The sequence below is a fragment of the Chamaea fasciata genome, unplaced genomic scaffold (assembly GCF_029207755.1).
Source record: "Chamaea fasciata isolate MVZ Bird 193981 ecotype frontalis unplaced genomic scaffold, bChaFas1.0.hap1 SCAF_56, whole genome shotgun sequence".
Classification (NCBI taxonomy): Eukaryota; Metazoa; Chordata; class Aves; order Passeriformes; family Sylviidae; genus Chamaea; species Chamaea fasciata.
Window position 1 is genome coordinate 252,135 of NW_027094141.1, and position 12,183 is coordinate 264,317.

Consider the following 12,183-nt stretch of genomic DNA (forward strand, 5'->3'; position numbering starts at 1 on the left):
GCTTCTGACAAGGCCTTAATAACTTTTGATACAAAGTGTGGCCCTTGGTCTGAGTCTATACTTTCAGCTACTCCATACCTGGGCACAATTTGTTCTAGTAACACTTTGGCCACCGTGTGTGCAGTGGCCCTTGCGGTTGGAAATGCCTCTACGAAGTGGGTGAGGTGGTCTATTAGTACTAACACATACTTGTATCTTCCCACCTTGGGAAGTTCAGTGAAATTTTTTTTTTTTTAAGAGCCCGCAAGATGGCGTATAATTCACATGCTTGGGCTGACCATGACGGACTCAAGGGTCCTGCTTCTAATACCTCATAATCCTTCCCTGCTACTAGTGCATACCCTGATCTACGTCTTCCATCCACTATCCGGGATGAGCCATCCACAAAAATTACTTCTCCCTCTGAGAGCCCCTCCTCCTCTAAATCAGGCCTAATCTTAGTCTGTTCCTCAATAGTTCGGAGGCAATCGTGGGCCAGTTCTTCTGATGGTTTTGGTTCCCCAAATAAAAACTGAGCAGGGTTTTGTAAAGATGTAGTTTCTAATGTTAAATTCGGGGCCTCCAGCAAGATTCCCTCATATTTTAATAATCTGGAATCAGAGATCCATTTTTCAGCTTTTTGCTGCAAAACACTCCTCACATTGTGGGGGGATAATACCTTAATGGTACTATTGAAGGTTATTTTTCGAGCCTCCTCTGTCATTAAGGCACATCCAACAATGGCCTGTAAACATGTGGGCCAGCCCCTACTCACAGGGTCTAATAATTTAGACAAGTATCCTATGGGCTTCTTTTTCCCTGCCCAATCTTGGGTTAATACTCCATATGCTGTCCCATTCTCTATGTTGGCGAATAGATAAAATGGTCGATTTAAGTCTGGCAAACTTAAAACTGGTGCATTTGCCAATTCTCTCCTTAATGCCCAGAGTTGCTCTTCATCTGTCTTTCCCCAGCTTATACGATTAGACTCGGTGAGCTTGGCATATAAAAATTTAACTTTACTACTGTAGTTTTCAATCCATAAGCGGCAATATCCCAATAGTCCTAACCATTGTCTAACCTGTTTTTTACTTGCTGGAGGGGGTAAAGATAAAATTCCCTGTACCTGTTCCGGGTCAATTGTCTTCTCTCCCTTCTCAATGTAGTGTCCTAAATACTTTACCTTTTCTTCTACAAATTGTAATTTAGATTTTGATACCTTCAGCCCCTTAAGCCCCAGAAAATTTAAAAGTTTTATGCTTTCTTTTCTGACTTGATTTTCCATTTTTCCTGCTATCAATAGGTCATCCACATACTGAATCAGAGTAATTTCTGGGTCTGGGGTAAAATCTTGAAGAATCTGTTCTAGGGCTTGTCCAAACAAATTAGGGCTTTCTGTAAACCCCTGTGGAAGCACGGTCCACCTCAATTGTTGTTTGCGCCCTGTGTCAGGGTCTTCCCATTCAAATGCAAAATAGTCTCTACAGCTTTCGTCTAAAGGGCAAGCCCAAAAAGCATCCTTTAAGTCTATTACACTGTACCACAAATTTTCTGGCCCCAATTTACTCAAAAGGGTATAGGGGTTTGCTACTACTGGGAATCTGGACACAGTGCGCTTATTGATTTCTCTTAAATCGTGCACTAGTCGATAAGTGCCATTGGGTTTCTTTACTGGTAAAATTGGGGTATTAAATGGGGACATACACGGTTCTAATAGTCCCTGAGATATTAATCTCTCAACTTCGGGTTTCAACCCCTTCCGCCCTTCTATAGACATAGAATATTGCTTAATTTGGACGGGGTTCTCCGGGTTCTTGAGGGTTACTTTAAATGGCGAGATGTTTAGTCTGCCCACGGTCTCAGGGGTATACCAGACTTCGGGATTAATTTCTTGTTCGTCTTCAACCCTCAGGGCACATATTTTAATTCCCAGCTCCCCTTTTTTAACTTCCAAACCTATTCCTAATTCTACCATCAAATCCCTTCCCAAAAGATTAAAATCGGCTTCTGGGACTAAGAGAAAATTTCTCATACCTAATTTAGATTCTGTTTCTATTAAAACTTGTTGTATAATCCCTACCTTGAAGGGTTCTCCCTTTGCTCCAACCACATGGGCAGTATCTTTAGATAATTTGTACCCAGGGGGTATTTGCTGGAGGGTAGACCTCTCAGCTCCTGAGTCTACCAAAAATTCTACCTCCTGTGACTGGGGACCTAGTTTCAGTTTTATCAAGGGCTCTTTGTTCGTACGGGTCCCCAATACATAGAGCCCCTGACCCCCCTAATCTTCTTTGAATGCCGCCTCATCCTTTATCCTCTGTCTGCAGTCTCTTTTCATATGTCCTTTCTTCTGCAGTAAACAAAATCCTCAAAATAGACTGTATTTCTTAACAGTATTTGAGTTCAAAGGGACAGATACAAATCCTAGTTGTGGCTGGGCTCCTCCTATTGGCACTTCCCTTAAGGGGAGTAACTCATGTTCTCTTTGCTCCCTTCTCCTCCTTCTGACTGCGGCTCCGATACCTTCATCTCCAGGGGAGGGAGGGGGAGTAGGAGGAGGTAATATCTGAGGCGCCGGTGGTAATGGGGGAAGTGCATACGGGGGTGGTATTAGGGGAGCATCCTCCTCCTCCTGTAATTTTTCAGTCTTTTTATCTTTATGCCCAAACTCCATTTGGGAGAGATTGAATATTGCTACTCCCTGGTCCCCTGGGCGGGTGACCCATCCTCTTCCTGATTAAAGGGGACCTACCTACGTACCCACTGATTCAAAAATCTCTGAACCCATACTTCTGATGACCCAAACCTGGGCCACCAAACTGCCTTGGAGATTTGTCCTCCCCAGACTTCTACACAAAAGTGTATCATCTTAACTTTGTCCTTGTCCCCCGTGGTGGGATAATATTTCCAATTCTCTAACATAAACCCCAGCGGTGAATCCCTAGGAACCGAAGGGAGTCTCATGGGTGGAGGGGGCTTGCTTTTCCCCTGTCCCATCTTCTGGAATACCCTCTCTCAGCCGTGTGTGTACTCACTCACTTCCCCTTTTTCGTGGCCCAGTCCCTCGCGGGCGATGGGAAACGCACTACTTAAGGGTCCGCACTCACTTGGAGAATCTGGCTGCCAGTTCTCCTCTCACTCACACGCACACACGTTGTATTCCAGGATCCCAACCCAGCCCGGACGGGTTCCCCTGCACAATGGGCAGTTACTTACGCGTCTCCTGCGTCTTCGTCCGGACCTCGAGTGCACCGAGCTTATAGGGTTTTCCTTACCTTATTGTTACAAATTTGGGTTCGTTGGTAAGAGCGAGATCCCGACTTCAGAACCAGAGGCCGCCTGTACAGGCGGGGCGCCTCCCCTAGTCCCTCTGTCGGATCCGTATTCTTATCCGAGTCACGGCACCAAATTGTTATAGAGAAAATTTTGCACGGAATAGTCTGACACCGTTGCTTGTCCCAATCAAGGATTTTATTAATTACAGCAAGCGTAACAATAAGGTAATGCAGCGCTGGGCGACAGGGGGACCATTGTCCCACCACTGCCGCGCCAGTCAGGGTTTTAGTTCTTCCTCTTATACAGTCCGGTTTCCGGCGTACGTGACTTCCTTGAATAGTACTCTGCGCATGTGCGTCTCTGTTGCTGGGGTCTGCTCTTCCCCTGCCGCGTTTCAAGACTCAGAATCGTTGACTTCCTGGAAAATATTGCTTACAACCGCAAATTATGCGAGACTACCTTTATCACTTAACTTGTCACCCACATCCTGGATTTAATGAACAAACATATCAGTAACAGAAAGCATTCAGAGGGAATACATTTAATCCAAAATCACACCTTAAAACTGTAGCTCTCAATGTTCGCTCTCAGTTTACACAACTATTACACAGAAAAGTTTCCTTCAGTTTTTCCCCAAATTTCAAGTGTGATACAGAGCGCTTTGTCAAATCTTCCTGCTTTCCAGCCTTTGGCACCCTGAGGCATGGGATGACAGAAGGAGAGAGGGTGACGCTGCCCAGAGATGGGCTGACAGGACCACCTCCTCGGCACGGCCTCCCAAGAAGGGAATGCTCCCAACACTATCACTTCTTTGTCATCACATGTCCAAATGCCCTGTGCCCTGCACCTCCATGATCCTTGCTGGGATCAGCCCAGTGCCAACTCACACACTTGGACACATTCATTGCAGAGCTTGAATTCCAGGAGTTTGGCATCGAGGAGTCCAGGGTATGTGCAAGGTCCGTGTATGGACCCAGGAGACGAGTGGGCTGGCATGGCTGAGGTAAAACCACAACTTTTTTTATTCTAGATGCTGTAAAACAAAATCATCTCTCCTCCTCTTCTTCCTCCTCCTCCAATCCCGTAGTTATTTCAGCTGGAGTGCAAGGAGTGCATTTTAAGCCTGACTAATGGCAATTTATCTTCCTCCCACGAGGAATATTAGAGCCTGTTGATATGGAAGGATCTGCTGACCAGGCATTATGAGCATCAGGGGTTTGAGTCAGAGCATGGGGAGACTCTAGAACTGGGCTGCATGCCCAGCTGCCGAAGATGGGTGGAAAGACCAGAAAAAAAGGGAAGAGGACAGAAAAGTGTCAATGAGCAGGCTGTGCAGAGCCAGAGGAGGCATTTGCTGAGAGCACCTCTGAGTATCTACTGCGATTCTCGGGTATTTCTGTGTACTGAAATCCTTCCCACCTTATACACATGGAATAATCTTCAAGCATCATCCAGTCTCAGTTTGACATAGTCACTGAGTCACAGAATTTACCAGGGAGCCCTTACAGTCTTGACGGGAAAAGCAGGCACTTACAAGCACTGCAATATCATTTTAAATTTTTGTTATATGCTTCTAATTTCACTGTGCTCAGGTCGAATTAGCCTGAGGTCTGGTTCTCAAAACTATTAACTCTCACTGATTAGATATTGATATGGGCTATTCTTTTCTGAAACACCACCAGTTTTGCATGCCTTTGCATACCTAACTTGAGAGATCTGGAAGCCCGATTTTTTCAAGGCTCTTGGAAAAGCCACAGTTTTTTCAGTGTTTTGACATTGATTCTGTGGCTTTAAAAAGCTTCTGTCTTGAATTTCAAGTACGTAGTCATTGGTCATTTTGGAAAATCTTGTCTTAAATACTTACGGAAGGGGAACAGTGTCATGATAACGACCCATCAGAGGCAGGCTCATAAAACCGTAGTAAAGCACTTTGACAAAGAGGTTGATTTCCCTGACTGTGCTCCACCCAGTAACTGTGGCCTAATGTCCTTCCTAACTGAGGGGCAGGACACACAGTCTTTCCCAGTGTGTCTTTGAAACATCATGTCGGGAAGTGACCAGGGACATTCTCTTGTTTGCAGCGTAAGCTCTCTGAGATGGGACATGCCTCTTACTTCATGTCTATACAAGTGCCAGGTGCACTGCTAGAAAAAATAATCTGCGTACAGGAGAAGTGCCAGCAAGACTGGCAGCATTCAGGGGGGTGGGGAGCGGGGACGTTCTGCTGCCTCTCCTGAGGAAATGGAGTGAGGTTTCATTCCAAATGAAACGTGAGGAGATTGGCTTTGCAAACTTCATGGGTCACATCTTCTGTCTCGTGAAGTGGTGGGGGTCTCTATGGTGGTATGGCTAGTTTGGCCAAGGAGCAGCTCATGATCACCAAACTCAGAACTTGCTTAGCTCAGCTCACTTTCTCTGAAGCAAGTCAAAAAATAGCAGAAAACAGCAAATCATTCCCCTCCTTCTAAACCTGCTGGGTGGAGTACTTCACTCAGAATTCATTCCAATTTCTATTTACACACACAAGAATGTTTCCTTACTCTGGCTCACAGAATTGGTCCTCTCCAGTTCAAATTACAGCACACTTGAAGCTCTTGTTAGATCGTATCATCCATAGCACCTTGTGAGAACTTAACAGCATCCTAAACACATTCAGAATTGGAAAAAACTATGGAACAGGCTTCTCTACAACTATTTTCAGCTTGTATCCATAGGAATAGAGGTTGGATTGGGGAAAATGCGCTCTATTATTTCAAATAATGAAAATGCAGTGATTACTGTAAAGTATGTGCTTTGTTTTAAGTGGTCTGACACTCATTTCCATAGAAACAGAGAGAGGATAACAGCCCACTTGTTTGAACTGTCCTGTGGATTCTGTCTGTGTCAGAATGCAGGAATATAAAGCTTTTAAAAATGTGGGAAAGGCCTGGGGTTTTGGTCTTAATTTTTTTTTGTTTTGTTTTGTTTTGTTTTGTTTTAATCCTCAAAAGCCAAAAAGAACATTAGGGAACTTCTTGGAAATTTTATTCTGGGAGAATAGAATGAAAATGACAAATATCAGCTCTTAAAAAATTACAGGGGAGAAGGCAGGAAGAAAAAGCAGTAGGATGGGGAGAAGTGTACACACACACAGAAGAGTGAGAGAGTGTGTGTGTGTGTGTGTGTGAAAAAGTATTTCTGAGATATTTTTCTGACAACTCTTGTTATTCTACATTAGATCTAGTGATTTTTTTTTTCACTAATAGAAGATTTTAGGCCATCTAACTGAAGTATTTTATTTCAAATTACTATTTTCACATTCACTTTCTTTATTTCACATTGTTTACTTCTTAACTGACACACTAATTTTATCGGAATTTCCATACACTAAGCAATGATATGAGTTTTGAATTGGCAGTTTGGCTGAAATTCAGGGGAAAATGAATAACAAGGAGAAAAAGAAGTTAAGTGCTCAAATTTTGGCTTTGCTTTTTTAAAGCTTCCATGTAACAACACAATTCCTGCATTTCTGGCACAGTAAAATAATTCCTCCCCAAGTTCAAAAGAGAGAAACTCTCTGAAGCAGATGTGATATTTCTCTTGGATTCTAACTTCTGGACTTTCAAGTGATTTTTTTCCTTTGGGGAAAAAATGAATCCAATTCCTGTTGCTCATGAGGGAAGGACAAGGCTGAGATACTGTAATTCTACATGCTGAACATGTCTGGATTAGTTATATTGTCTTCCAGCAACTGAATGTTGCCAGCTTGTAGAAGCAGCTTTCAAGGCTGTAGCAAAGAGGTGCATTCTGCACATCATGATAAACACTTGCTCCCTTCCTGCCTTTGTGTTTTACACTACTGTCTCCAAGTTTTCTATTCACACACTACCCATCACAGGGGATAGCAGAGATTCGCAAAAATACTTTCTATATTTTAGGGTAGTTGGTTTTTAGGTTAATGTTGAATAGCAAAGTAGCCCCCATTCAGCGGGAAAAGAAAAAAAAAGTGTATATATATATCTCAGTGCCATTCCACTGAAAGCATGTCTTCAGTTCCTGTCAGCCACAGTGTCCGTGAGTTTTCCTTCTCCACAGGAAGGCTTCCCTGGAAGATGTGAACAAGCCGGAGCACCCAGCTGCCTCTTGCGCTGTCGTTCAGCCCTCCCCGCTTCACCTCTCTGGAGGTTACCTACATTTCAAACCTCTCCCAGTTCAGTCATTCCACTTGGAAACTGCCTTGGCCTTTGGGTTATACTTGCACAGTGCCAAAAGCATACCAGGCTCATTCCTGCGCTTTGGGATGGTCTTTTGCCTACAGCATCACCAGGCTAGAAAAAGTTACGTTATCTCACTGGGAAGATTCACAAATACTCATCAGGCAACAGCCCTGGCAGACCTTCTGATTCAAAGCCTTTCAAGCACAAGTATGGGATACTTCCCAGTTATTTTTGATGCTGTCTACATTCTTCTGCATTGGTTGAGCTTCAATGACCTCCCACAAAATTTGTTTGAATTTTAAAACCCCGCTGTGTTAAGAGATTCTTCCCCTACAAAACTGGGGGGCAGACAGTACAAAAGGTTTGACTGTAGCCATTTGCATTAAGTGTCCTTTGCAGGCTTTGACTATTTCCACCCACCCCTGAAAGAGCCTGGGAGACGGGCATTAACGGCCAATCATTAGGCCAATGGCTTTTTGAGATAACAATCAGGCTTGCCTAGTATCAATGAGACCTGTTAAAATTCAGTCTTTGCCTTGCAGAGTCATGTTGGGTTAACCGGAGCCGCAGGAGAAGAGCCTCATGCTATCATGGTCAGCAAATCTCGTTTATTTCAGGTAGCATACACACATTTATATCTTCTATAATCAGCTCATACATATTGCAAAAGTTAAGCTCAGGATTGGTGCTCAGACTAAAAGTCAGCTACGCCTCTTTCTACATTCCTTTGTGGTTACATTGTTTGAGTAAGTTTTAGTTTAACCAGGCTTCTCCCTCTTATCTTTCAGCTACAATGTCTTGTTATCGGTCTTGTTATCGTATAGCAGCTGTGCTCAAGGAAATAGAAGCTTACTGCCTTGCTGGTTTACATGAGAGTTCCTGTGTGCTCAGCAAAACTCTCTCATGTCTGCGTGACCTTTTGCAGCTAGCCAGTTATCCATCACACTCTCCACACTTCCCCCGTTTTCTTTTACTGCTATCATTGTCATCTTAAAATTATCAAACATTGACAATACCATACGCTGCAAACATTGCAACACACAAGGCAAAACTAAAAGCAAAACAACAATTACAAGCAAAATCACAAGCACTACTTGTATCAAATGTTTTAACCAGCCTGTAATGTGCGCTGAAGTTGCATGAAAAGTTCACTCAGTCGGGGGTTGTTAACTTCTTTGAGACTTGCGTCTTCAATTCTGGAGACAACTCCCACTACATAAAGTGAGTCAGAAACTACATTAACAGGTTCTTGGAAGGTTTGAAAAGCCCATATAACTGCCAATAGTTCTAACGTCTGGAGATTGTCTTGTGGGCTTGCTGGAATCACATGATGATGCCACTGGCCTGCCTTGTTCCAAGTAGCTGCTGCTCGGCGGGAGCGCTTTCCTGCATCAGTAAAAACTGTAATTGCGTGTGGAATAGGTTGGTCTTCTCTCAAAGGTTTAGTAATTAATTGCCATTCTCCTAGCCAGTGCAATAATTTCGGTTTAAGAGGGCCTGTTGTAACAAAACTCGGTGCTTGTAGTAATGCCTCTGCCAATTCTGCGGAGTTAAGCAGAAACCAGTCTAGGGACGCTTTTTCCATAGGTAGATGTATCACACTAGGTTCCTTGCCACTTAGCTCTATTGTGCGTAATCGGCCTTTCATAATTAGCAAGGCAAGTTTTTCAATTTTTTGTGTAATTGTTTTTCTTTGTTGTAAGGGAGGGCTAATCCATTCCAGGACCCTCAAGTCCTCCATATTTCCTGGTCTCTCCCCCGTTTTCTTTTTCTGCGTAATGGCTCCTAGAAGGTGATCTTTGTTATTCCAAATAGTCAGTGAAACAGAAAGGGATGGATCGTATCTGGTGACAAAGCCATTGGCAACACACCACAAAATACTTTGAAGGGCACTGATTTGATCTGCAGAAAGTACAACCGGAGCACAGGGGTCCGTGCCTTTTAAGAGGGGGCGCAACGCTTCTAGAAGGGTGTTAGGAATGCCAACTACAGGCTTAAGCCATTGGAGGTCTCCCAATAGTTTTTGTGCTTCATGCAAAGTGGACGGTGGAGCCTGGATGGTCCTTTTGGGCCTTGTAGATAAGTCTATGACAGGAAGAGTGATACCTCCTGAGGAGCCAAGGCATTTTGTTCCGCGCGGCTCATCAGATCGTGGTGGTATGCTCATAGTTAATTGCGGTAGAGGTATGAACTGGGCGATCCGTTGGCCTTTTGGAATGTTCACCGGCGGGAAAGGTGTATGAGCTATAACAAAAATCTCTCCTTCAGCATCAGCGTCGATAACTCCAGGTTCTACCAGTAGGCCCAAAACAGACCCAGACGATCGACCTAAAATGAGTCTTCCTGTGGGTTGTCCATTAATGAGAATAGGTCCAAAAATTCCGGTAGAAATCACATGTGGACTGCTGTTATATAGGGTAACTTTTACTGCTGCTGCCAGGTCCAATCCGAGGCTGCCGGAGGTTGCTGGCAAGAGTTGCCCATCGATGGTGTGGCTGGAACTATTTGTGTCCCGGCGCGGCCCAGTTTCGCGCTGGTCTTGGAGTTTCCCGATCCAGATCGGCAAGCGGTGCTGTTGTGGGTATTGGATCGGCACTTGCCGCACCATACGCCCGTGGCACTACATTCGCGGCGGATGTGTCCCGGCTTTCCGCAGCGAAAACACTTCATCCTCCCACCGGTATTGGGGCTTTGACGCGCTGTCGCCGCTTGGAGGGGTGCGAGGGCAGCTAAAACCTGAGTCTGAGCTGATACTGCTTGTTCTCTAAAAGCCTGAGCCTGCTGTTGTAACCCCTCACCTATCTTTTGCAGCGCTTCTACCACAAATACCTGAGTGCCGGAAGGCATGGCTGCCGCTTTATCTAACAAATCTTGGACATTCCAATTCCCAGGGGCTGAAGCTATGAGGGAACGAGTATTAGCATTCCCATTCTGCAAGATACATTGTTTAACTAGGGCATCTTGCATGTGCTCAGCAATGCCTGCTTTACTTAAAGCATCAATGATTTTGTCCACAAAGGGGCCAAGAGGCTCCTCTCTCCCCTGTTTTATCCCCATATAAAGAGGAACACCTCCTGGAGGTCTAATTTTCTCCATAGCTCTTTTAGCTACCGCCATGGCCTCTCTCAATTTATCAGGACCTAGGGTAGCTTGAGCCTCTACTCTATGAAGCAGTCCTTGACCCATAAGCTCGTCAACAGTAATGCCGAGTAAGGGGTCTCCTTGGGGACGAGGGAGTGCGGCACTTGCAGCCGCCTCTTCCCTCCATCGGGCTTCAAACAGTAACCTTTGATGTGGGGTATAAATTAAACGAGAAAGACCTCTAACATCTGCGGGCAACAGGAGATTCGTATTAAAAAGGAATTCTAACATTTGTTTAGCGGGTTCGCTTGTGACCCCATAGCTCGCTACGGTAGATCGTAGTTGTGACAAAAGTTTCCAGTCTAAATTAGTAACCTCCGCCCGTTGCCCTCCCTGCGGGTTATTGTGAAAGATAACTGGGAGGGCGAGGGGGGACGACATCTGCTCCTGAGCTGCCGCGGCCAGATCCGTATCTCCCTCCCGCCAGCCCTGATTTGCCAGTGCCGCCCATACCTCCCGTCTTTCTCGTGCCATAGCCTCCGCGAGGTCCGATAAGGCTCCGGGGAACGGCTCCGTGGCAACAGGACAGGGAGGGGCATTCCTAGCCTCTGCATTCATGGGGGTAGGGGGTGAAGGCATTAGTGGAGCAGAGGGCTGTGGCGAGGGCTGAACGGTGGGTGTACTGGCCGGCTCTACAGAGTCAGATGACGGGAGGTCAACGGTTGCAAAGACCGGAGGGTTTGGAGCGGAAGGGTCATCCCCATAAGCCCTATTCCTAGTGTGCATTTCACGAGCATTATCGACAGCTTTCTTCTCCGCCTGACACATAAGCAATTCATTATGCACAGTTCTCCACAACTTGCTCATCTTTTTCGCTGGCTTATCATCATCTAATACTAATTCCCAAAGCTTATCCCCATACCTGCGCCATTCGGCTAATTCATGAACAGTATGGGGGTTAGCAAAAGAGCCATAAGAGGTAGCATGGCTCAAAAGAGGGGGGAGCTCCTTATCTAAGTCAAGCCCCTTAAATCCCCGCTTTCTAAGAAAAGCGGTAAAGAGATCATACGCTGCTTGCCTTTCCATACTCACCGGTACCGTTGCAAACCTCCAGGCGTCGGCAGCGCGTAGCGGCAGGGCGCACCGATGTGACCACCCCGGGCGTAAATCCGCCGTCCAAAGGACCCGACCCCAATGCAGCTCTAAAGAGGGTAGGGGAGAAGCCCGTTCGGGCGCCAAATGTTGGGTTAACCGGAGCCGCAGGAGAAGAGCCTCATGCTATCATGGTCAGCAAATCTCGTTTATTTCAGGTAGCATACACACATTTATATCTTCTATAATCAGCTCATACATATTGCAAATGTTAAGCTCAGGATTGGTGCTCAGACTAAAAGTCAGCTACGCCTCTTTCTACATTCCTTTGTGGTTACATTGTTTGAGTAAGTTTTAGTTTAACCAGGCTTCTCCCTCTTATCTTTCAGCTACAATGTCTTGTTATCGGTCTTGTTATCGTATAGCAGCTGTGCTCAAGGAAATAGAAGCTTACTGCCTTGCTGGTTTACATGAGAGTTCCTGTGTGCTCAGCAAAACTCTCTCATGTCTGCGTGACCTTTTGCAGCTAGCCAGTTATCCATCACACTCTCCACAGAGT